Raw genomic sequence first — 27,059 nt, 5'->3', positions numbered from 1 at the left:
GTGTGAAGCTACCATTTCCTTCTTTCCTAAATTAGGCTCTCAGAAGAGACAAAATGTCTTTATTGTACCCTTTTCTACTAAACAGTGGCAGAACTATGTGTTACCTTGCTCCTCATGTGTCAAAGCACTGGTTTTATAACTGTGCATTTTAAAACCAGATGCATTTAGTATTTAACTTACTGTTATGTCCTCGTGACTGAAGTTTTTGATAGGATTCGTGTCTATTCTGTTATTACCGTGACTTTCTGAAAGATAATGGAATATGGAATACCACCATATGACAGCAGTATCTCCAGCTGCACCTTATCCCTGTGTCCTGTCTCTTGTTAGCACAGGCTGCCAAAGTCTTCCATTCACAGAAAGAGCAGCCCACGTATCCTCAGGGTCCACAAGGCCTTTCTCTCACTGCAATCAGCAGTATTTCCTCTCAATGAAAATTTTACTTCTTATTTGTGTATTCCTTACAACATTTGCAGAAGCTATGCTATAGAGGCTGTCACTGGTGCTACTCTAGTGGTGTGGCAGGTAGAATTTCAGGTAAAGCCTCTACTCTTACAAAAGTTTATAATTTGGCAGATGAAATACATTTCTAGTTCAGTTGCTTGTGGTGATATCACAGAACCATAGAATGGTTTGTATTGGAAGGGGACTTTGAAGATCCTCTACTTCCAACCCCTGCCATGGGCAGGAACACCTTCAGCCAGACCAGGTTGCTCAGAACTCCATCCAGCATGACCTTGAACACTTCCAGGGATGAGGCATCCACAGCTTCTCTAGTCAACCTGTTCCTGTGCTTCACCACCCTCATAGTAAAGAATTTTTTCCTAATATCTGATACAAACCTACTCGCTTTCAATTTGAACCCGTTGCTCCTTGTCCTGTCACTACATGCTCTTGTAAATAATTTTGTCCCATTTTCCTCATAAGTTCTCTTCAGGTACTGAAAGGCTGCTCTAAAGTCTCCCCAGAGCCTTCTCTTCTCCAGGCTGAACAATCCCGTTTCCTTCAACCTTTCCTCGTAGGAGAGGTGCTCTATCCCTCTGATCAACTTGATGGCCCTCCTCTGAACTCAGTCCAAAAGCTCAAAATAAAAGTTAACTTGGTTGTTTCTCACAGCCAACCAACTTTAAGCTGATCATGCTCTATCAGCCTCCTAAACTGTGCAAGAAAACTGCTTTCTCCATCAGCCTATGGGATCTCTAGCTATCGACACTAGGATTAAATTTTTATGTGGGTCTATTCACTTTTCCAGCCAGGTTTTGCTATCTAATCAGAAATTCAACGTGAAACCTGATGGGTTTCAAGAGGTCCAGGCTTCAGTGTACTGACTAGGAAAGCCTGTGATTTGTGTATCAGGTGCTTTCTACTCTATACCATATAATGACCTTATTTAGTAACCCATATCTCTCACAACTCACTTTTTCCTCAACTTCAGTGTACCCAATTCAGTTGTAATTTCTCTGGAGAGCCAAATATTCTTTACAGCACTCACAGAGTACTCTAAATTAATACAAATATAAAATGTAAATATAAAGCCCATTTATATTGCCACAGAAGTATGAAGTGCTTTAAGATAAACAAGAATCTAGACTTAACACTTGCATGTTTTAGTTATAGTTAAAGTTATATCTGGGAAGAAGACAGGGAAAGGCTAAACTTTCTGTTTTAGCAAGTTTTTAGTGACTGCACAGAAATGAAAACTATATAAACCTGCTCAAGTTAAGGGAGTGATTGGTAAATACATCTTCTAGAAGCTAGAGGGCACAGGAGCCACAGAAAGTGTCTGGTATAACTCAGTTACCAAGAGGTGTGAGTGAGTCGGAGTAACTTTTGAGTCTTTTCACATAAAATGGCACTTGATACTCAAGTTCAAACCAATTTTGTTCTCTCTCTAAAGAGAAGTGACTGAAAATGAGAAACGCCTTTCTGGATTTTTATCTATTTTCAGAGGGTCTAAAGGAAATTTGTATTGCTATTGGTCTAAATGAAGATGTTGAATATGCTTCTCATTTTTAATTCAGATTAGTTCAGTAATAAGTTTATATTCTGCAGGAGCTTCTATAATCTGATAAATGTTTAAATGGAAAAGGTCAAAGGTAAGTTCACGGGCATAGGAGCACTGCTCTCAAGCGTAATAACCACAGACTTCAGATTTTCACTAGTCTAGCTGGTCTGGTTGGAAGTATTTGACAATTTTCTTCACCCCTACACAGTATTTCTGTGATAATGAAGTCCTGTTGTGTTTTTTTGTTACAAGCCACGTGTCTACTAGAGTGATACACCAATCCTTATTTTGTTTGCAATTGAGAATAAAGTTCACAGGGCTTGCCCTAAATATGCAAGAGGAATGGAGCACCCTGACATGCTCTTGGAAGACCTCCTCAGATTCCAGTGTGTTTCGTTTTCAATTCAAATTAAGCCAGTGAGAGAAAAGAACTTTACCACAGTCTGTAAAGAAGACAAGATGTATGTATCGATTAGTTTCTCAGGTCAGTTGACTTTCTCATTAGCAGAAAATCAGAGGTACTGTGAGTTTGTAGGACTCCAGCATCACAGAAAAGATCCCCTCCAGCCTCTGTGAATTGCTATGTTTTCCACAGGTTTTATGCCTAAAGTCAGGTGGGTGCTAAACCACGGGATGATATTCCAATAAACAAAACAAGACCAGTGGAGTAATGAGACTCCACTGAATTATTCATTGGGTCCTAAATGATGCAGAGAGAGTTATCACAGTGAACAGCCCTGAACACGAGAGCAGTGCCAGGCACAGCCCTGCCTGTGCTCTGCACCTGACCTGTTTTCCCAGGTAGGCATCCACAAAAATGAATGTCTTGTATAAATGAGCTGAAACAACTGTGTTTGGTAGCTGTCCAAGAAAAAGAATAAGAATTCATCTAAGAATAATCAATCTAATTCCAAAAAAAGCCTAGTTAAGTGCATGCTCCGGTGCAATGGACGTAAAATTAAAAGCACGTTCAAGGACTTTGCTACAAAGCAATGGAGTTTACACATCTTTAAAGAGAAACACATCTTCAGGCTTGTTGGCTGAAATCTGATGATGGCTCATAGTAAACATCATGGATAACTACAAGAACACAGACTATGTCAACACATAGTGGGTTGCAAAAACCAGTGTGTACCAATAACACAATTTTAGCACATAGAAACATTTTCCCAGCTGGCCTTTGGAAGCTGAGGAACAGCTTCATCCAAAAGGTAGGTATCTCAAGGTATGGTACTCACGCTGCTGTCATGGTTTAATAATGATCAGTGATGTGTTAAAGTACTGAGAAGGGAACTTAAAAGAGGGTGTCCAGCTCAGAGAAGCAGTAGTAGAGAAAGTTGTGATAGTAAGGTCAGCTGTGTTTACAAAATGAACTGGCCTTTCAAATAAAAAAGTATTTGGAAGTTTATTTTTGGATGGTTCTGTGAAGGAGTTTCTTCTGAAGCCTGTCAGTAGTGGTGTGAGTGAAGCATTGTTTCACTCTACAGCTCTGGAGGAAAGATCACATTGTGGGTGGGGGGAAGGTAGAAACTCCTCTGTAGAATGAATTTGGAATCCCATCTTCCCACCTTCCCAAAAGAAGGTTTGTTCTTCAAAACGCCATTACAAACTTTGGTGGAAGCATTAAAAGGTTCAAAATTACCACATGATAGTCTGCTTGCTGGATCCACTCATGGCAGAGAACCACTGGCAGGGAGAATCGTGCTGTCACTTCAGATTTGTTCTGGACTTGAACGTGGCAGTGATGACAGGTGCTATCAGAAAATAGTGGGTGATATCACGGGGTTTGTGAGGCATGCAGTGTCATGAGGGCTGAGGAGTTATAAAACACTGTTCATTGGGTACCATCTGTGCTGTCTATTCAGTGAGGCAGAACCCAGTTAAAAATAAAGAAAAGAGTATAAGCATAGAAGTCAGGGCAGCATTTTGAGCTGGGCAATAACGAGTCAAGGGAAAGCTGGTATATTCAAGCTTTCCCCTATGTGACTGTGTAACATAACGTCTTTTTAACACTGTTTTATTATAACATCCAAGTATATAGTAAGATGCAGATTAATTTAACTCAGCTGATATCCCACTTTAGATGTCTGGCTTATTACAATGTTTTTCTAGTTCATTAAAGGGAAAGTAAAGCTTATTAGGATGCCTTGTAATCCTAGAGTACAATTTAACAAATTAATCTGATCCTTTGTCACAAGAAGCAAAAAGTTATTAGTTTTGTTACTGGATATCAAAGCATATGTCTTTTGGAGAATGTGACTCTGTTTAAGGGCATTTTTTTCTCACACTAATTTGTGTGAGACTGAGATGGTTAGTCCTAACAGTGCAGGTTTCAATTTAAACAATGTTATCATCTTTGTGCAGTAGAAGACTGCTGTCTTTGCTGTCTTTGCATTTCCTATAGCAGATGTGCATACCACCTTTGCTGGCTACACTTGGTGAGACTGTGTTGTTAGGCAGAGCCATGGAAAAGTCTCAGTGTTGTTTGCCTTAAACTGTACATATTTATGTGCTGCCACTGTCACAGGCCTCCCCCTTCCTGCCTGGTGACTGGAGCTATCTGCACTACCAGGTACTTTATTCTCAGAGCTTGACTTGTAAGAGAGCATAATTTATGGGAGAGCAATGGGAAACTGTTCATTCTAAAAAGTTATGTACTCCTGACTTCTCCTGCATGATGGGCTTTCAATTTCTGACTTGATTTTTTGTGATATCTCTGTCTATAGGGCTAAAATAGGATGATGTTCAGTTACTACTTCTCTGAACTTTTGGCACTCTCACTGTCTGTTTTCTGCATGTTATTCCCTATCCAGTCCAGATGTTTTGGCACATGAGCCGCCCAGCCATTCAGCTTGGTTTTTTTGGATGGCAAAGCCTTGATTTTCTCTTGTGATGGGGGACAACATTAGAATGTGGACACTACACGTATTTCATATTTCGTGGAAGGGCCCCAGCGGCTTTGGCATTCTTGCATGATTGGATGTGGTTAACAGAGCCACAGCCTTCAACTGCTGCTTTAAACTGACCTTGGCAGAGGTTGTGTGATTTCTGTAGTGATTCCTTGGATTAATTTGGGTGCCCTGTTTTGTGTTCCTGAGAGACTGTAATTTGAGCTTGTGGAAATCACGTGTGAATGGTGCTTGGGATCACTGGGACTCCTCTCAGCCAGTGCTTGACTGATGCTGCCTGCAGCCTGTGCTCCCAAGGGACCTTGATGTTTTAAGACCAAATTCGGATCTGTTCCTGCCTTGAAACATATGTTGACTGGTAGTATTTCTAAAAAAATGGGTTGATCACTCCTCAGGCCAGATTTCTAAACTAACTCTGCACCATGCAGGTCTCACTAGAATGACAGAGCCCAGCTGAGCACTGTGTCCATAAACAAGCCAAATGGGAAGATTTTTCAAGAAAACCTAACTTTGGGATATCTTGGCAAAACCCTGATTAAACTCCTTTTTTTGGGCCACAGTGCTTGTATGAGTGGGAAGAGCATGTGGAAATCTCACCTTCTCCACAGAGCTGTTAGCCCAGGTCAGGCTCTCAGGGAAATGAAAAATTGGGTTTCCTCTAACTTTCTCTATTGCTTGTACAGCATTAAGTTGCTGGAATAAATCCAAGGGGCAGGCAGAAAATGAGAAAGGAAGCTCGTTTTCTAGTCAGAAGATTAAGACAAAGCTTCAGTGGCAATTGCACAAGGACTTTGGGTGTGTCTTGTTGTAGGCACTGCCCAATTACTGTGGGGGGCAAGACAGAGCAAAGGCTAAGCGGGGACTGAGAATGCACACAAGTGAGACTATATAAAAAGTAAAATAGGAGGAGATAAACTGGAAAGGGCTAAAATTCAAATCTGTAATTCCAAGAGGAAAGATTATTCTGCTTCTCTCCCTTTCAATTTTTGGGTGGCCAGTTCTGACTACCAGCTGCATGGAGGAAGAAATATACCCTAGTCTTAACAGAATTTGGGATGCTATTTTAGCTGCACTGCATTGTTGTGGTTTAACCTGACAGGCAGATAAACACTACACATCCACTTGTGCTGTCTCCCCCTGATGCCAGTCAGATGGGGGAGAGAACTGGGAAGAAAGAATAAAATTCAGGAGTTGAGATAAAGACAGTTCAATAGGAGATAAATGGAAGGGAAAATAACAATAGTAATAATGATGATAAAAGAATTAATATACACAAAACAAGTGATGCTCAGTGCAATTGCTCACCACTCACCGACTGATGCCCTGCCAGTTCCTGTGCAGCTGCCTCTGGCCAGCTTTCCCCTCAGTTTATATATTGACCATGCCATCATATGTTATGGAATATCCCTCTAGCTGGTTTGAACCAACTGTCCTGGCTGTGTCCCCTTCCAGTTCCTTGTACACCCCAGCATCTGTGCTGGTGTGGTGGGGTGAGAAGCTCAAAAGCCCCAGACTTAAGCAAATACCATTTAGCAACAACTAAAACATCAGTGCTTTATCAACATTATTCTCTTCCTAAATCCAAAACACAGCATTGTAACAGCTACTGAAAGAAAATTAACTCAATCTCAACTGAAATCAGTACAGGGATGAAATGAGGAAGAGAAAAAAAGGAAATCCAGGCTCAGCAGAAAGAACAGTGTTTGTTGCGTAAATGCAATTGCAGGATGCAACCACATCCAGTAGTAAGGGAAAGAAAAGAATGTTGTTGGTACCCTTAGGAGTGTTAAGGAGCACTGGTGCCAATGACAGTGCTTACTGACCAGTCTGAGCCCTTACAATGAGAACAATTAATACCAGATTCCTAAGAAGGTGGTGGAATTTGTCAAGCATCCAAAAAACAGCCAGACCATTTTCAGGTCCTGACTATTTCCTAATGGACTGCTTGACCCCAGGGTCCTATAGCAGCCATGACAATCTTCTTTGCAAAGCCTCTTAGAATAGCTCCATTCAAATACAGACATAATTACACCTCTCCTCACAATATTATATTTCAAATATCCTCCCAGTAATCAGAATCACTGCAGTGTGTGAGTGAAGAGCTCCTTTATCCTTACAGCAGAAAGCATATGAACTGTTGTGAGCTAAAGAAGGTTTATAATGGGAAAGGCTAATAGAAAAGGCTTTGAGGCATCATCATTGTCACAAAAAAGGCATGAGCAAATCTGAGTCCGAGAGCGATCGACAATGCTGCCCCTTTACTAGAAAATGCCCCAATGGAGAGTGACTGAGAACATGAATCCTCTGCCTCCCCCGCAGAAAATCACAGCTACAGAGGAGTTGTTGTATATTTCAGTTTGTTCCCATGGTTTTAATCTTCTAACTGGCTCTAATTATTCCTATTCAAGGCTGATTTATGTTTGACAACTTTACGTTAAAATAAGTTCTCTTTAACAGAGCAACTCTCATGCTTGCAGGCAGGATGGGGGGAATATGACGTGTTCAGATGCAGTGGGAAGCAGTCACCTGGCAAAAAAACTCTTCAGATTTTTCCTTATTTGCAGTAGGCCCTCGATTTTCTGTCTCCCCTTGATGAAGAGCAGCAGTGTTGACCTCATAAGGGATTCCTTCCAGTTTGTTTCCCAGGGTTTTTTTGGTACTAATGCATAATATATTTAACAACTGCATAGTTTTTACATGAGCAGTACATAACACAATAGTAAGCCTACAAGAAGTTTCAACCAGCTGTTCAGTGTTATGCTGCAGCTCTCAGGGCTCTGCTTTCCAGAATGGAACAGGACTTCTCAGTATCCTCACTCTGGGACAGCCACTTCACAGGTGGGAGTGGGACACATCTGGCAGCTGTGTAACTAGGAAAGCCAGTGAAATCCCAGCATCTCCTAGGAACAAAGTTTCTAAAAGTTTTGTCAAAATCAGCATCCAGGTGGCTTCCTACTAAGGGAAAAGTGAGGAATTAGCTGCCGCCTTCTTTCAGGAACTACTTGTCATGTGGAGATGAGCTCGAGAGGTCTGTTAGAAGGAAGCAGGGGAACCATAAAGGATGTAATGCAGCACATGGCAAAGAACTGAGAACAGAAAGTTTAATAAACAGCATGGAAATCTGAAGGAAAACAGCCTTTGCTAGTTCTGCTGCCTGCAGAGGTGCAGACTTTGAAGTTTCTCTTCGATGGGAGTGTGTTCACAGCACAGAGCTGGCTCAGCTGGGGAGGTGACCATTTTTCCAAATAAATGGTAGTGGTGATGGTGGTCTAGTGGTAAAGGCGCGGCGCTATCACCGCGGAGACCCGGGTTCGATTCCCGGTCAGGGCCACTCCCGGGCAGGTGGGGCTCATTAGCCCTTAAAGGCAACCCACCTACGTCCTAAGGACCTCGCTGCCACCGTCCAAGCTCGCTTGGCCCCGGCAGATGAACCTTAGGATTAAAGGGTGGGCTCAGTTCCGCGCACACTGTGTCTCACCTAAAAAATCCAATGCGCAGGCTGGAAGGTGTAAAGACCTTCCCCGGATCTTCGCTCGCGAAGACTGGCCATTATTATTATTATTATTATTATAGAAAGTGAGACCACAGAACAAACATTTGAGCTAGAAGAGGAGCCAGAAGTTATAGCCAACTGACTCTAAAGGTCAGACTGATGAGTCTGCTGTCCCCTACACACAAAGATACACAAGCAGCATGTAAATTGTGTTTAAAATGGACAAAGAATTAGTAATGAGTGAGCTCTACACTTATGAGTGTTACTTCAAGACAATTTGGTGAATGTCTGCGAAGTTTGTGAACCATAGCCATACACAGAAACAAAGTGAGCTGGTTTGACTGAAAACCTGTAATTTTCTAGATTAGCAGTTTGCAGAGTTATGGTTTAACGCCAAGTGAGGGTTTCTAACTAAAAAAAAGAAAAATTTTGTTCAATATATATTCATTTGTCTAATTATATGCAGGGTTTATTTAAAGTGGACACTCGTCTACTCTAAAAAAGTAAAAAAATATTTGTAGTGAGCGTGTCCGAGTGCATTTACAGTTGGAAGCATTGGATTCCCTCATATAGTTCAGTTGGTTTTAAAATGTGTAAGAAGAAATGCACTTCTTGATACCAAATTGTCTTATCTTTGATAAAGTATAGGTTATCCCAGGTTATGTCTTTGGTGCTATCACAGTAGCATTTGACATAATGAAGGAGATTTTATATGCCTCATGGTCATTAGTATTTCTGAGGAGAATAACGAGGACTTTGTCTGATAATTACTCAGTGGAAAGGGTGCTGGTTCTGCATGGCAAAATGGGTGAGCTGTGGAAGCCACCCAAGGGTGTTTTCCTGGTCCCACTAAGTCTCCACGAGTTGTGGGGACTGTGGGAATTTGGTTTCTTATGAACCCACTAATGAAGAGTGGCAGATGACAAATTCCTGCTGGAATTTTTTTCCCAGTTTTCATTAACCTCTGTAAAGATATTATTTTAATTAAAATAGTCTTGACAGCACCTAGGAAAAAGTTGTGGGGGTTGTAACAGTAATTAAATGTGTTGTCAAAAATGATGAGCAGCCTGGTATCACAGGAAGGAAATTAAGACTCTGACCAATAATGAAACAGTAATCTTAATCCAGAGTTTTTTTCCCCTCAGAAACTCTTTAAAATGGATGGATTTTTGAGACCAGGCAATTTTAGAACAAGACAGTTAAGCAATCAGTGCCATAAAACATCTCCATTTTAAAAGTCAATGTCATACTGGTGTAATAGTGGCTGCTAGCCAGACAGCAAGAAACGTCATATTAATTAGACATTAATAATGCAAAGTCTTGATGATTTTCCTGCATTTTGGATATCAGAATGATTGGGAATTGTATTCAGCATTAGGTGCTGGCGGTAGTGGAGTTTAAGAATGATCTACATCAGTGTCAGCTGTTTGTTTGGGTTGTCCAGTGCAGAGAGAAGGTGTGGAAATGCTGACAGGCTGTTCACTGCCCTGAGAAAGACAGGGTTTGAGAGCCTTGGTGTTTAGGTTATGTTACCACAAGTCTTTTATTACTTGGGAGCTGTGCTAAGCACAAAATACACAAGTCCTCTGGTAAATTACAAACTCCCTAAATTATAGTATTTTGCTCATCTCAAAAGCACCATTCATCCCTTAGATGAACTGGCATCAGATTTGGGCAGGCACAAGAAAAATCAAAACTTCTGTGCTGCTCCAGGTTGGAAGGCACTCTCCTCTCCCTCATCACACCAGGCTCAGAAGGTGCAGGTGGAGCTGCCTTGGGTGCAAGGACTGGGTCATTCTGCCCAGCATACTCACAGAGGGCTGGTGAGAAAGGCTTCCCAGGAAACAGCAAGCTGTAAAAACAGCCACAGTGTTACTATGGGAGAGGGTATCAGGAGTTTGAGCTAAGGGTTGGATTCAAAGGCTCCGTGGTAAAAGAGAACTGGGAACAGTCCATCAGTAGGCACCAGAGCTGACATGGGCAGGCTTGTAGGACCCAGGAGTGGATGAAGCCATGCTTATTCAGAAAGTCTGAGGAAAAAATGAGCCTGAAGAAAGTTTATGGTTTCCTTGGTACCCCTGCCTGAGGTAAAGTCTTCTCTACCTGTCACCGATGAAAGATTTCCAGGTATCCTTGTATCTGAGGATTAAATGGAGAAATTCAACTCCTATGTCAGCAAGAACAGGGCTGGCAAGTCTAATAAAGATAATCCTGCCTTATCCTAATCCTGCCTTCCCAAATGTAACCCAAGCAGAACTACACCTTAGCAATTAGGGCTCCTTTTGCCTTTTTGCTTCATCCCTGAGCTCCAGTTTGTGCTTCTCTCCTTCACATTTCTTGTCCCACTCTTAGCAAACATGAGAATTAAAGAGTGGAATGACAGCATGTCATGCTCCTGGTTAGAGAAACCTGCATGGTAATGGGCCTGAGATGTTTCACAAGGGAAGCAAGTTCCTTGTTCTGCTGAAGCTTTAATAGCCCATTGTCTATTCTAGTAATGTGTGGGCACCCATCTACAATGTGTGCCTGTCTACACAGGGGTCTTTTAAACCTCCTTTTTTCATCCCTAAAATTTAGAACAAGTCTGTTCATTCAGTAGAAAGCAACATCTCACAAGAGCTGTGATTTGAGGAAGAAGAAAATAAGTAGCAAGATGTTAAAGGAAGAGCTTATTTCTTGCTTGCTTTGCAATAATGCCCAGCAGTGTAAAAAGACTGGATCCTGTTATCCCAGGGACTAATTCAAAATGTAGTAGGAGATGTCCCACCCCAAGGACATCCACACTGTAAGGGAACTTGAAATATCTGAGCAAAAAAGCAACATGTAGGTATGGAGAACAGGGGGACAGCAGCTGCTTCTTTTCTTCCCTGTTAAGATATGGACTGTTTGTTCCTCACAATCCTCTAAATTACTGCTGTGGTTCTCTCGTATCTTCTAGTGCGTGTGGATGAAGGCTTTGGCCTGAGGGATGGTGACAGCCAGGACCAGCTTGCTTCTTGGACTAATTCAGGAGGGAGCTTTCTATACTTAGAAGTAGCATGGAAGGTAACCCAGCAGGCAGCAGTGGCTGGAGAAGCCCTAAGGCAGGCAGGGCAGGGCATTCACTCAGCGAGCAGGACCCAGAGACAGGGACTCAGAGCTGTAAAGAAGACTGAAAAGGGCTATAAGTGCATAATGGAAAAGGGCAGCCATGGAGGACATCAGAGGAGGATTGATGGGAGCAAAATAGTAAGTGTGAAAGGGGCAGTGGATGAGGAAGTTGGAACAGAGAGGAGAAGGCAGCGGGGACAAAAGTTCAGCCTCCTTGATGACGACACTGTTTTGAGGAATTGAACTAAAAGCTTCCCTTGTGAGGAAAGTCTCTTGTCTGAAGAGCTCTGTGGATCGGTAATGATGTACACTGAGTTTCAGTGTCACTGAATGTAGGCAGGAAATGACCATACTTTCTCACTGATATAATAAAAACAAAAATTAAATGCAACAGAAGTGAAACGTATAATTTCCAAAGTATTTCCCTACTTTACAAAGCCAGAAGTTTAGAAGGTTTATTTTGTAAGACAGCAATAGGCAACATATGAACTACTTCTAAGGAAACACCTGTGTGGAGTAAAAACAGTAACATACCAGACATAACATGGGTGGTAAACCAGATTTTTAGTGCTCTGAATAATATAATTAAAATTTTTTCCTGAAATTATTTCATTAAAAAAGATCAGCCTACATATAACGAAAATTTGGTGTTATTCCACTACTGACAACAATGCTGTTTTCAAAAAAACAGTTTATACAGCTTTCTTCCAGTGCATCACATCTGGATTTTTAACCTCATTAAAAGTTTTTATTATGCTTTTAGATCAGACTGTATTGTAATGGAATTGTTATTTATCTCCAGGATTATCCAGTTCTTCCTTTCTGAACTGTCTTACATTTATCAGTGTCTTTAATTACATTCCTCTACTAGCTGACCACTACAAAAAATTGAAATCCTCACCACAAATCTGTAAAAATGTTTCCACTTGCGTTGGGAGACAAAAATAGAATAATTCCATGTCTTGTTGGACGGATGCCTAGCTGAAACTATGCAGGGTTTGACTGACAAGAGGATGTAGTCTTTGCTGAGAGCACTTTCTTTAAGGTTCTTTTTAGTTTTCAGGAACATTTGAGTAGATGAATGAGGAGAGGATTTACGCTAGTTTCCCTTCATTTTTGTTAACTTTGCCTGCTTTTTTGTAACTTTTGTCTCCTGCAACAAAATCTTTTCAACTCATCGGGCTTACTGAATATATAATCACATGCTGGTGAGTAGTGACTTCAGGGTTTGGGTTTGAAATGGCACTCTATTCTTTTGTGTACAGCTGTGCTAGAAGACTAAAACCCCTTTGTGCAGATAAGCAAAACCAGAATTATTTAAATGCTCAGTATTTGCCAAGGTTATAACTGTAAAGTGTAGTCTTCCAGTAGTGAATAAATACAGTTAAGACGTAGCTCAGCCTGCAAATGCAGTGGAGAGACTTTGAGTGAGTTCAGAATTATTTTGCATCTGAGTGGTCTCTGCTCACTGTGCTGCACGGCACTTTATCCATTTCCTGGGGAATGTGGACAGGAGCTTACAATGCACAGCAGGTAATTGGCTGCTTCAGCTGGAAAAGCAGAAAAAGGATATTTGTTGGTACATACAGAGAGAAAATGAGGGCAAGTGGTAATTACTATTGGGTGATAATATTTGTCCATAGTCTGAGCTGTCTATGAGATTAAGTCCATACTGGCACTTTGTAAGGGTAGTGAGTGTGTTAAATGTGAAGTTTAAGCAGTTGAGCAACTCTTTCTGACAATGCATTTTGGACTGGAACTTTCATATACTTTGAATGTAAAAAAGGAGGTGAATATGTTATGTGATAACAGTTTTTCAGAGTGCTTTCTTCTGCTGCTCAAGGCTTGTGTTTCTGTATCTTATCACACATTTTTGTATTGTTACTTATTTTGAACCAAATCTTCACTTTATGTGAATAGTCTTGTCTGATGTTTGTGGTAAGTGAAAATAGCTCAGCCTCTAGGAACTCATTTCTGTATTTCTAAAACTTGCGTACGCTGAGGCAAATATTTCCTCTTGGAAAAGGAAAGCTATTACTGGGTTAGATACTTTTTCTCAGTTGCACATGTGGCAGTTTCTACAGACAGACCAAAAAAAGCTGTAATGGTATATCTGTGTTTTTTGTTTAAAGTGGTTTATATCCAGAGGGGGCGTGGAAGTGTGTTGGCAGTGTAAAGCCAGTTGTACCAGGTTCCTCCTAAAATAGGGCCATTTTCATACAAATTTTTTATTCTCTGCTTTTTCTATCCCTGCTCTCTTTAACTAAATGAACCATGTAAAGTCAAAGCTGATAGATACTAGAATAACATCAAATCTGTTTTAATTTTCATAATATTATGTAAAACCCCACCTATCTGGGGTTTGATTGTTCAAGAATTTTTGCATACGGGTAAATATGCATGATGAATCTTGCTGGAATTGATTTACACATGAATATAATATTGACTTCAAAAATCTTTGCAGTTTCATGTTGCAGGACTTCAGTCCTTGGACAGTTTGATTTCAATTTGTTTGCTGAAAATCTCACAAGGAATCATGCATACTGTGTTGGAGGTTGAAATTGTGCTGCATCTGTAGAAAAAGACAAACATGAAATATTTTATGGATTTGGTAGGTCTACATGGCTATATGTAGAGAGGATACTTGGAAGACTGAAAAATAAAATAATAATAATAAAAAAATATAATACACTGTTAACATTTTACTATCCTTTACAAACAAAGGTTTGTCTCCTCCTCTTTGGTGAAGATGAAATCCAAATGCTCCTTTGCTTCTTTTATACAACCTTGTACTCTTTGAGGTGGTTTTAAATTTTCATCAGTGTCATATGAGGTAAAATGTGTATTAAAGCATTAAGGAAAATGGGGTTAAGACATGCTCTGTCTAATAAAAGATATTAGTATTTTTTGGCAGTCATCCTTTGGCCTATGTAATTTTTTTTCCAAAGGGCACTGACATTGCTCCTGGGTTCTTTACAACTATCATTCTGTGTAGAGGTGTGCTTTTTACCCATTGACCTTTTTTATTTTTTTATTTTTGAATGACAAATACTTAATGTGTCATTTCTGGCAGAAATTTCTGGTGATCAAAGAGAAAATAAATGGGCTTGAAGAAAGTTTCTAGAAAGGCATGTACAGGATGGCACAGACATGTAAAGCTCTTTTTTCCTCCTGCAGGGGTTGGGTACTACTCTTCATACCTCCTTAATGAACACAGGAGGAAGCACATATTTTTCCTGGGCCTGGAAAGCAAATGTGGTCTCAGAGTGCAAGGTTTACTACCAGTATAATCAGCTAGAGTGGCATGAGCGACCACGTGCCAGCTTTCTTCTGCCTCCTGTGTACCTGGCCCAATTAACTCCATTCTTCATTCTTCAGTCATCTCCCCAGGTAGCTACCTGGTGTTAATGGGCCATAAAATGCATGGCACTGGTCCATATGGAAATGTTTTGGGGTTTAGGGAGTGTCTCAGTCCTTCATAGAGGTCTCCGAGAGCGTCAGAGGTGGAAGTGCTGTCTGAAAGGAAATTCAGAGGACAAGTACCTGTGCCCACTCCCTGATTGCTGGAAGAGTCCCTTTGAATAATGCAGGTCATCAGATGAGAGTTAGATTAGTTTGGGAGAGTAAATTAAGGGCACGGAGGACCCAATGGAGTGAATTTCTGTTAATCACAAAGGGAAGTACTTCAGCTGGGATTAGATAATGTTGTTCTTATCTCTTAAACAAGATTTCTTCTTTGCTTCTGCCTGCCTGCTTGCCTCTCTCTGTCCCTCCCTCCCAAGCAGGGATTAACCATAACTTTTCTAATTGGACTTGTAAACGGATTGTGCTTAGTTACAAGTCAAGTAGCTCAGTTCTTTCCCTGCTATTGCTCCTGTGTTTTCTGGACTCTATCCCTCTGCAGAGCTCGATGGGGTGGGAGGTAGCAGGAGGCAGATGGTCTGGTGAAAGACACTCATTCTGCAGACATCAGATTGCAAATAAAAAGCCCTAGGAAGGCCTGAACTTCTGCAGTTGAAGCTCTGCAGGGAGGGAAAGCACCTCATGCTGTGAACCCAGCAGAAGGCAAGAGATCCACAGCTTTTCGGTAGGCTCATACTCAAAAATGCATTGAAAACGTTTTAGCAGGCTTGTGACCTTTGAAAGAGATTAGAGCTAGTTATTAGTTCATTTCTACCTAAGCATGTTTATTTGAGTGGGTGCTCTATAATAAGTGTGACCAGTATGCAAGTGGCTTTTTTCAGTATTTCACAGAAGTTGTGCAGAGCCGAGGAATGTATTTAATTACCTATACCTATTCCTTGGGGTCTTCCATGGATATGTGCTCAAACTCAGGATATTATCCAGAGCATCAGAATTAAAACTGTTGATTTAAACTGGATTAGATCAGAAGAGATCTGAGACTCTGCAAAACTTTATGGCAAAGCCAAACTTCTCAGCTCCTGCCTTTGTTCTGTGCAAATTTCTGAGCGTACCTTTGACATCCAGGCACTCCTGTATGGATCTTGTTAGCATAAGGAAGAGGTGTTGCCAAACAAAAACTAATAACCTGGCAAGCCAACTCAAATCTGCTTGGAGTGATTTGAAGGAGCACTGAAAATCAGAAATTGGATTTCTGACTCATATTTTTCTGGGAAAATTGTGACATATTGGGACAATACACCTGCTCTCTGTCACTCTTAGTCACCTAGCAAATTTAGAACATTTTGTGAATTTAAACCTGCCCAGATCTCCTGTCATACAGGGAAAACCTGTGGCACGGCCAGAATTGGTTGGGAAACATATCCTTGGGAGCTCCTGTGGGGACGCAGGGCCACCTGTGCCATGTCTGGTGGCCTGAATAGTCACAATTTCCCCCCTGATTGTAGAGGAACCATTTAACAACACATTTCTCTTCTTACATTTTGTGTTTAGGAGGAAAAGTGTTATGTACTGCTCTGTATGCCATGCCTAGATCTGAAAAGTGACCACAGTATTCACAAACCAAATTACTTGCTCGATGCATTTCAGGAGTCAAAAATTTCTTCTCAAGCATGCTTAGTTTTGGACCTTCATCCTCAGTTAGATCAAGCCACAGTAATTAGGTTTTGGTGGTCCTGAGTTCTCTCACATGGAGCTGCATGCGATAATTTCTGATGTCAGAGTGCCATGTCATCAAAATTGTAATAATACAGAGTTATGGAGGAAACTTTTTGGTCAGACCTTACAGAGACCAGTGAAAAGCTACTTCTGGAGAAATTATGCTGGTTTTATATACTCACATCCCCAGACTCTGTCACTGTGTCACCCTGGCAGAGTCCTAATGTAGTCAGTAAAGCCATATTAGTTTGACTCTAGCCAGGATAGGCCAGAGTAGTACTTAAAACTCGTAGTTTTAAGTAAGTCACGTCTACATGAAAGAATAATTAAATCTAGGACCTTAAATCATACAAGTGTGCCTGGGGAGGGCTGAAATTACAACCAGAGGTGCTGGTACCTGCCAGATTTAGTTTAGTGACCTCTCCCTGCAAATCCAAATGCAGCTCACTGAGTTCTAGAATTGTTAGGGAAACCCAAAATGCCCAAATGGTGGGGGATCACTTTCAGCAAGAAACAGCTCACTCTGATTCTTTTCAGGTTCTTGGTTAGCAAGGACTTAAAACCAGACTTAGACTGGACTTAACACTTTCAGCTGCTCTTCTGTACTCTCAAAGCGTGAAAGGAGAACAAACCCCCTGGTTGTGGGGTCTCCCAAGGAGTGGCTTACACCACAGTAATTTATTGTTAGCCTGGTTGAAGCATTTTCATGGGCACCAGCACCCACATCCTTGGTTTGTCTAATGGGACACAGATATGCTGCCCTTCTCAGTGCAGTGGAGTCAGGGTTAGTAAAAATGTGTTGCCTCTATTTTCACTGTTGTAATTTCAACAGAGTAAACACAAAAAGAAATAAAAGTCAGACCATCTGGGCAATATGGGCTCTATCTCCCATTAAGGATTTGCCACAAGAAGATGGTACATCTTGCCTGAGGCAGGGATTCTAACGCTGGCCAGGGCTCAAAGCCCCATTTCTCTCCAGAGCCATGCACTAGATACACCCTCTCTTACCAACTCTGTACCTCCCCTGGTGAGGATGTAATCCTCCTCCCCTAGATTTTGCTGTGGTGCAGTGGCTGCCAAGGTCCCGGTGCTGCAGGGAGGTCATTTGCAGGGCTAGACACAGGGAGGCGAAAGCCGGAGTGCTAAACAAACCTTGGCAAAAACTGATCATCTCTTGGCTAAACTCTTAATTCCTTTGGCCTGCTGAAGGTCTGCTGAGGGAGCCAGAGAACTCATGAAACTCTGCAGCCAGCTGTGTGTGCCTGGTGCAGGAGTTAAAACTCACTGAGACAGTACAGCTGTGTCTTTTGTCTCATTCACCTTAAAAAATGTGCCATTCCATGTTAATTATCCTTTTCACATATGTCAGAATTGATGTATGACTCATAAATAAGGATATTAAATGTGTTGCCTTTGACACTGCGTAAGTCAGGCAGTGACATGGCACAGACCGTGTTTACAGAGCCCTGTTTGCAGGTGAGACCTGCACTGGTGAGTCCTGACTGCAGCACGCAGAGCTGGTGACAAGGTATAAAAACTTAAATTCAAAAAGTGTCTCGGAAGCGTTTCTCCAGAACAGAACATATTGCAGGTGCAGTATTTTCAACCAGCAAGGCCGGCGTTAGGAATAGCTTTTCTGTTAGCTAATTTCTGTCCTTAAGAGAAAGCTGCTTCCTTCCTCCCTTCATTTAATTCCTTTGCTGTTTTGACCTTCACCTGTGTGACTCGCTCCCTGAAATCCTCTCGGGAGGATCAGTGTCAGTTCTAATAAGCCAGCTGTCACTTTACACCAAACAGAAAGTAAGTGTTTCATTTGTTAAATGGGCCAGGAGAATACATCGGCTTTTTCTACCATCCTCGGTTTTCTTCTAGGGGAAAGTGTTTTACTTTTATGTGACTGAAAATGCATAAAGCGGATTTGAAGGTGCAGATTTAAGTGTCTTGAATGAAGACTGTTACGTAAGGCTTTTCTTTATTTATCAGTTAGACTGAAATGTGATCAGTGTTACAGCACAGGGTCTGGGAGCAATGAATTTTCTTGTGTTTCTGGTAAGAAGATAAGGGACACACTGTGTAAGGAATGCACGGGGAATTTTTCTTTAGAAATCTGCACAGGAAGGCACAGGAATAGTAAGATTATTGCACTGAGCTCTTGGCTGCTGATGCAAGGCGCAACACTGCTTCTTGTTGGGAGTTTTGCCATCACCTTGATTGTGAGCAGGATAGCTTTCCTCTATCACAGCTTCTCTTGTGTTTATTTATTGCTCCCTTTCTGCTGCTGTTTAGTGCTGACAAGCACAACCTGTGCTCCTTATTGGCTTGCACAGGTGGGTTAGATCTGTGCTACCAAGCGTGGAAAGTATTTGGGAGTGGTTGTTGAGGGGGAGTGTCTCCTTTTTTGTGCCTTTCACACAGAGGTTGGTGTTTGGATTTTGAATTCAGCAGCTTATGGAGTATAGTTTTTAAATGGTGTTTGAAAAACATGAAGACAGTGCACCTCACTGACTAATCACTACAGGGGAGAGCAATTTGAGAAAGGAAGAGAAGGTGGCAGCTCCAGTACACAAGAGGAAGGCCATGGCGTTTTATTATGAACCAGGAGGCTGTGTAAGTATGGTTATGGTTGTTTCTGCGGATTTGACTCTGTGGTGGTTTTTTTTAAGCTGAAAACGAGCCTGTATGTGGAGTCAGATGATGATGGTGAAACATCAACTCCTGGCTCTGCAGTTAAAGTCTGAAGCCAGACCATCTTGTGTTGTAAAGTAAGGCCTTTTGGTGATGCTCCTGAGGGCACTGGCTGCTCAGCACTCAGGGCAGCTGAGTGTTTTCTCGCTCAGAAATGTTTGGAGGTATCTCCACAGCATTGTAGCTATATCCCACAGACTCTCTCCTCCCTGTTGCTATTACTCCATGAGCTCTTCAGACCTCTCCTGTCTCTGCTGCTCCATGGGAGCCTTTGCCAACAGAGACTAAGGGACAGCAAGCTGCTTAGTGCATGTTACAGGAGGCTGCCTGAGCTTTCCCATAGAGATCATCCTTTCACCTTCTTGGCTGCAAAAGTAGGGAGGGCAGCTTGTATCTTCTGGGCATTTGGTTTGTCCTTGTCTTATGGTTTGTCCATATCTCATGGTCGGAGGCTTAGGGTCAAAAATCTCTCTTTGGCAGAACCCTAATTTATGCTCTAAACAAAATGTTTGTAGTAACTGAAATAGATATGATATGTGAGAACAACTTCAAGATACTAAAATCTAATTAAGTCTCCAATATACCATCCATCAGCTCCTGAGTGAGCTTTTAAACTGTGTATGTATGACAAATATACATCTGTCTTCTCTTCAAGTATCTTTCCATATGTCAAGAAAGTCCTTAGCAATTTTAAATCTAGAACCATGTGCTTGGCCCTTCTCTGCAATTAGCATCCAGAAATTGCAAAGAAATGGTTCTGGCTTTGTTAGTTCTGATTTTGTATTGGACTTTTTCTTGGATGAGTCTGGTGGATGTGTTCCTAAGGCTATGACTTGCAGATAGTGGTGTATTTGATATTTAGTAGTGTGGTTCTCTCTCACCCCCAACTTTCTTGGTCACTTCAAACAACTACAAAGCGTGTGTCTGTGGAGGGGGATGTGCTACCTAAACTTTAGAAAAACAAAACAAAAAGCACCACCAAAACTTCTGGCCATAGCAATACTACACCCTAAACAAAGTACCCTGTGGCCATTAAGCTGCACAGCTTTGAATAATTCACTTTCTCAACAACGGCTCAAGTTTGTGGCTTTTCAAGTGAATTGGAACCAGAGCCCACAGAATCATTGTTTGTTCAAGCCACTGCCCAGGTGGGAAGCGGTGCTGGGATAATGAGATAAAACTTTCTATAAAAAAGAAAAAACAGCTTAATTATCAAGAGATCTAGGATTGGTTTTATTTTAAATATTAGTGTATATATAAGTGTATGACTGTACAAATTTATATACAGAAACAACAACAGGTAACTGGTGTGTAAAATGTGTAAGCAATAGATATCTTTCAGCATGCACTTTCTGGATGGAGACCTAGAAAAACAAAGAAGATTCTTTTATGGTTAAATCTCATCATGTGAGAGAAGTCAAGTAATTGGTAGACTTGGTATAATTCCTTGCTGTTAAATTTGGAAAAGAGGCAACAGGCAATTCAAAAGATAGTTCAGACTTTTTATTTTTGATGAAACTTGGTCTGTGTCACTCCCCATGGATGTGAACACAGCTACTAGTTAGGAAAATGCAAAGTTCCCTTGAGTAGGTATAAGGCTGTGCAGACAGCTCTTTCAGTATGCTCTGAGAGTAGCCAAACTAGACAACTGAACACTTGTTGGTGTTGAAACAAATTGTGATTTGTGAACTCAAGCTCTTTTCTGAAGTTAATATTTCTTCTGTGACAGTCTCTGTCCTAGAACAAGAAGCCATAGCATGATATAGCACACTCTACATACAGTGAGTGTGTCTGTTGCAGAATTTTATCCTGTCCTGTGTGTAGGGATTTTACTACTTACAGGCTGCATACGTGAATTAATAAAAATATAGGTTTTCTTCTCAACAACTTGTGATCCAGATATGGGTTTAGGGCCTTATCTTGGATATTACAAACACCTTGGAGGAGCAGATGTAAAACATCAGCATGCTCAAATTATTTCTCTTTAAATATTCTCAGCTTGGCTGGAACACCACCTTACTTTCATCACTCACATTAACTTTTCCAGTTGTGAGAGAGCTTTTTTGGCCAGAGAACTCCTCTTCTCTGTTCCATGTGTTAAGGATTAGCTGGTTTAGTAACTTTAGGACTACATTTCCCTTTACTAGTGGTATTTCTCTGAAAAGTGCTGTTGGTAGGCACCCACAGCAATCACTAAGTGCAATGGTCCTGAGTGCCCTGCTGCAGAGGTACCATCTTGTGCAAAGAAGTAGAGCTGTTTCAAAATGAATTACCTCAAGAAAACAAATAAACCCAAATCTCAACTGGCTGGACAGTCAACACCAGATGATTTAGTGAAGAAATGTAAATCACTGGTTTTTTTAGTACAAACTGTGGTTTTGGAACTAATAATGTCTCTGAAGCTGGGATAAATCTTGAATGTGCTTCCTGGTAAAGTGTCCTCTAAGCTTTCATTGCTATGTTGTTGTCCTCTACAAATGGAGAAGCAATTAACTGCCTATCAAGTGCAGGATCTAGACAGAAAATTTCACATCTCCTGAATCTGTTTAACTTTGAAAGTTATAATGATTCTGTGTGACTGTGTTTACTATATGTGTGAACCCACCTTTGCACTTACAAGCTGCAACTGAGTTTTCATAAGTAGGAATGGACGTTTGTGTTGATTCCCACTTAGAGGCTGGTTTCCTAAGCTTTGGAAGATAGGGTAACTTTTTAATTTTATTTGTTTTGTTCTACTCAACTAAACATAGGTGTGCATGTTTTCTGTTTTTTTTTTCAGGGGGGAATGGAGTATTATAAAAAAAAAAAAGCTTGACTCATAACTACCGTGTGAGCTTAAAATGTATTCCCAAGTTAGAATTGATACAGCCAACACCTGTGAGCTTGTTTCAGTCAAACAGCAGATGCTGTAAATTTCTTAGTAAGTAATTTGGAGTTAGTATTCTTCTCCTGATTGCCTAAATCTGTCCTCTTCCCTACTTTCTTCCTCTAAGCCTCCAAGACTTGCTTTCCCTTTGCTCTCTAAAATGACCTCAAGCGCTCACTGTCTGTCAATCTAAAGTGTACAAATTCCCATTAAGACTTTTAGAATAGCTGTGTTCAGTGAAGATCATATCCTGTTGGATCTGTTAATCTCTAGCAAAAGTTGAGTTGGAGTTTATACAATTATTTTCATAATATCATGCAGGACCCTACGCATGTTGCAGAAAGGTCAATGATGAAATAGGCCCGGGTACTACACACAGGTCTGAAGTGATGTAACAGAAAATTGTAGTGCTGGTAAGTGCCTTGTTGGTGTTGAAGGGTGGCACTGTAGTAAAAATAGAGTCTCTGTTTTGGTCTGAGTGTCATTGTTTTGTGCAGATGTGGAAGCAGAGAGAGGATATGCTGCAAATGGCCAGGACTGGTATGAACCCCTTTACTGACCTGTTACAGTAGTTTGTTCATAATAAAGTACAAAAACGGCCAAAAAAATTTTGGTCATAGTTATGAACGTGCCACTGCTGCATTTTGTTTTTAACAAAAATAGGACAAATATGAAAAACAGGGAAGACAGAGGTGTCCCTTTTAATTGGATCATTTAAATTTCTGATGCTTCTGGATCCTGCAAACTCCCTTCATGATGATTAATGGAAATCAAATCACCATCTCGTTACCTTGTTCAGAGCAGCATTAAAATTAACAATCCAGATGAGGTTCAAAGAAGATTGATTGATAGAAACATCCTGGTTGTCACATTGGAGACTATGATTGCAGCACAACTCCTCATCCAAACTAAAGCCAAAGGTGGAAGGATGCTCTCTGGGTGCTAAGGATTGTGTGTTTTGTTACTGCACTAATAGACAAGAGAGAGCAATTTACTTTCTTTATGAGGTAACTTAACTCAATTTTCTTTAGGAACTTATTTTAAGACAAAAAAGGAAAACAAAAGCCTCTTCCTAGAGGCGAAAGCAAAAGTAGGACTTCAGAATCCTATAAATCACTTTCTCAAAATGATCCTACTCATAAACTGCATAAGGGAAATACTATTTTTGACTCTTTTGAATTGTAACTTTTAGTGGGAATGGAGGTGCCCCCTCTGAGGTGCTCAAGAGCAGTGCCAGAGCTCATTGATTAGTGTTCTGTTCCATCTCTCACCAAAAATCTACATGCACAGAAAAATGATCTTGTGATGACAGGATGTAATCCAGATAATATATTTTGGTTCAAGAATATTCTTTTTTTCTTGTCACAGTTTCCTTGGTGGCTTCCATGGATAAACATGGCATCTAAATGAGGTGTTTATAAAAATTTGCATTTTCATAGAGTGAGGTTATTTCACAAACACCTGGTGGGCAGATTTTGGCTCTATTTCTGTGGAGAGGCTGACAATTGTGCCTCAAGAACAGACAGGAGAACTGTTTGAGATTAATCAGGTTCCCTATACCCTGAGTTTCCCTTTGTGGTTTCTGTCTTTGTGATCCTAGTTGGCAGCTCTTGCACTTAATGTACATTGTATGGGATAATTTTGGCTTTTCTCTTGAATCTTGCATTTTTTGGACACAGCTAGGGGGATTGACACAAATAATTGCTTCTCCTTATTTGTTTGTATTTTCAGTGGAATTTTAACTGTAATTGTCAAAACCTGAACACAACAAGCTACATCACAAAATAATAGAAAGTAAAACATTTATTATAAACAAAACAAAACCATTGTTGAGTATTGTGAATCTTTGTACCATTTGCCAAAGGCTGCAGTTTAGCGGGCTTTCAAAGCAGAAATGTTAAATCAACCAGATCTATTTCTACAGAAAATAGCTGTGGCAATTCTTATCACATGAATAAATTATTTTTTTAGAATATTGTTTTGCATCATAATTGCTTCAAGCAACATTTATGTAGTCTACTAATGAAAGGTCTCTGTAACAGCTAACACACCAGGTACAGAAAAGGCTCAAAATTCCCAACTTCTTCCAAAAGTGAATACACTGTGTCAGAAAGGAGAGGAGAAGGGGAAGAAGAATAAGGAACTAGATTTTTTTTTTTTAAATAATAAGAACAGTGAACTATCCTGGGGAGAAAAGTTTCTATGAAAGGATAATATATAAAGAGTTTTTCATACTACCTCAAGTTTTCTTAGTTAAAAATATATTCAAGATTTCCTGAGGTTTTTTCAACTTAAAATACTTTTTTTTCTGTTCTCCCTTCCCCCAGCCTATGTAACTCAAAAATAAATTGCAGGAATGAGCAAGGGTAATTGGTTTGAAGAAAATGAGATGAGGATTGAATACTAATGCTAAAGAGGGAAAAATCTGCTTGAAGGAGGCAACTGACCCATCACAGTGTTGCAAAAGTATTCTTTTAGCTTCCAGGTTGTATTAACTAAATTGCTTTATTAGCTCTCACATATACTAAATATAAGTAACTATAACTCTAGATTTTGGAGAAATAATGAAGTGTGACTTTATGTGCCAAGTCAATCCGTTCATTACTTGTTATGGATTTGATTCCATAAACAAAGTGCCCATCGGTGGAGATGAGATCATATCTGAAGTGCCAGAGGAGCTCTGTAATGGTTCCAGGTCTCTGTAAAGCAATGCCTGACTCTGCAGTGCCTGCCTCCCTTTGACCTGGCTCATGACTGCTACTTCTGGAAAGAGTATTTTTACTCCCTCTTCTTTTCTGCCTTCTCAGAAGGACCAGGGTCTTCATGGAGGTGAGACCTGTAGTTTGGCTGGCTCACCCTCTGATTTATGAAGGCTGTGATACGTCACTGTTTCTGGTAAAAACAAAGAAGTGCATTTGTGTAAACACTTCTTTATTTTTATTTTGATTTCTGTGCAGTTTAACTGCCTCAAACAGGGGCCGGACTGTTTTCTGTCTTGCAGTTAAGTAACTCTGGCATTTATGATAGCCTGCAATTACTGTACAAACTATCATTTTTCCATTTCAAAAGTTAGCCTTTCTGCATGCTTGCAGCATTATCTCAGATACCACAATTATGTGCATCCTCAGAAGGAGGAAATGGCTGTGGCACATCACATACTGTGGTGTGGTGAGTGTAGGGAAATGCATTTTGGGGGATTTCTGTGATAAGTGTTCTTATGAAGCCAAATATTCATAAAATGCAAAAATTTAGTTCATTGTGCATAATATAATGCCTTTCCTAGGAAGACTTTAGGTCTGCTAATTATTGTTAAGTGATTTATACATATTTGTAGCAAGGTGATTAGGTAAATTGGAGTGGAAAAAAAAAAGTGAATACCCAAGGTCTCATTTAGTCTTAGGCCCACATGAGAACAGGTTCCAGGAATCAAGAAGGGCAAAAATGTTTTTCTAAGTAGGCAGTGGTCTCAAAGGTTGAAATTAAAACCGATGTGCAAGGAGACCACTTCCTACAGGAACTGCTAAACCAGCAGATTGGCTGTGCCAAACCTGGGAAAACTGTGCTGTGTTGGATTTGTTTGTTCTGATTTGCTCTTTGGCTTCCTGGAATTTGTAGAGTTCAAGCTCAGATGTGTGGTACCTAAAAGCAAAGCAGGAATAAATCCCTGTCTTCCCTTTTTGTCAGGGGTTTGCTATTTATTTTTTCAGGCAATGTGCAATCTACATATGACAGAGTGCAAGTGGCAAGATGGGTTTCATCATTCTCTGATCTCTGATTAGCTGGGCTCCTGATGGCTTCAGTGTTCTGGAAACTGAGGGATATTTGCACGTGGATTTGGATGTATAATATCTGCTTCAAAAATAGATGCAATTTTAACTAACCTTACACAAGAGGCATATAAATATTTCTGCCTTTTGCCAATGTATTAACTAGGGATTTTGAAAAGTTATGTCAATCTGTCTTTTGCCAAAAGCTGTTGGGGGAACTACGTTACAGCCCTTTAAGTCTGATAAATTTCTACTCTTGTAGAGCTACTCCGTCAAGCTAAATTGTTTTAATGAGAGACTAACTTTTTACAGGGATGTGGATTAATTTTTTATTATTCAAAGGTAGTACATGATCACTGGTGGTTTATTTTTCTTTCATGTTAAAAGAGATGTAACAATAACGATGTTCAAATGCTTTGATATTTTAATGTCCTGGAATGGCCACATATTTCAAATTTTACTTTTTATTCTTTCATGACAGAGCCTTTCATGACTTTGAGGCAGTTGGTAAACACTTGCTTCATTCTGCAAAAAGGGTGGCATCAGTTGAGTTTGTTGTTGAACTATATAGTGTTGATTTGTGGAAGAAGACGCTAAAAGTAACAGGGAAATATAGTCCTGAAGCTTGGCTGACACCACTGTTTGGTAGCCCATGTATTATAGGAAGGCTTGTGTCCTCCTCAAAGTTCTTTGGAGCTCAGGACTGGCCTGTCTTGTGTTCAATCTGCTTGTGCTGCAGATTGTAGCTTTGCTCACGCTTGTGTCTCACCTGGTGGAGGGGACACTGCAACCCATTCCTCCTGCAACACCACTACCAAAGACCTTCTCTCCCAAAGACCACACAGAATTAACAGGAGAAAAACAGGCTACAATTTAAAACTTATATCTTATAATGGTTTTAGTGCTGTCTTGAGAGATGAGACAGATTCAAATGAATTACTCTGCAAATTCATTTATACAGTTAGCGATATACATGTTTACATGAAAAGTAGTTAAATGTACAGTAGTTTCTTAATATATTTATAAAAATTCAGTGAATGGCCAGTTAATAGGTAAATTATTCATAAAATGATGAAAAGGTTGTCCGGTAGAAATCTCTTAACTATGAATGAAAGAAGATTCAGTTCTGTAGTTATAGACAACAAAGCTGGTGATGGGTCCAGAA

The 27,059-nt window shown here is 40.5% G+C and overlaps 1 protein-coding gene across 1 annotated transcript in view; it reads left to right on the top strand.

The window, feature by feature from the left end:
- Positions 1-12,998: 12,998 nt before the first annotated feature.
- INSC (INSC spindle orientation adaptor protein) overlaps positions 12,999-27,059 on the top strand; it is a 133,400-nt gene continuing 119,339 nt past the window's right edge. Inside the window, exon 1 of the mRNA XM_050335915.1 lies at positions 12,999-13,030. The gene's annotated coding sequence lies outside the window, so the exon portion shown is untranslated. The remainder of the gene's footprint in view (positions 13,031-27,059) is intronic.

This window comes from Myiozetetes cayanensis, unplaced genomic scaffold, assembly GCF_022539395.1.
Source record: "Myiozetetes cayanensis isolate MyiCay16 unplaced genomic scaffold, myiCay2020 scf6-25, whole genome shotgun sequence".
NCBI lineage: Eukaryota > Metazoa > Chordata > Aves > Passeriformes > Tyrannidae > Myiozetetes > Myiozetetes cayanensis.
This window is presented reverse-complemented; position numbering and strand designations above follow the sequence as displayed.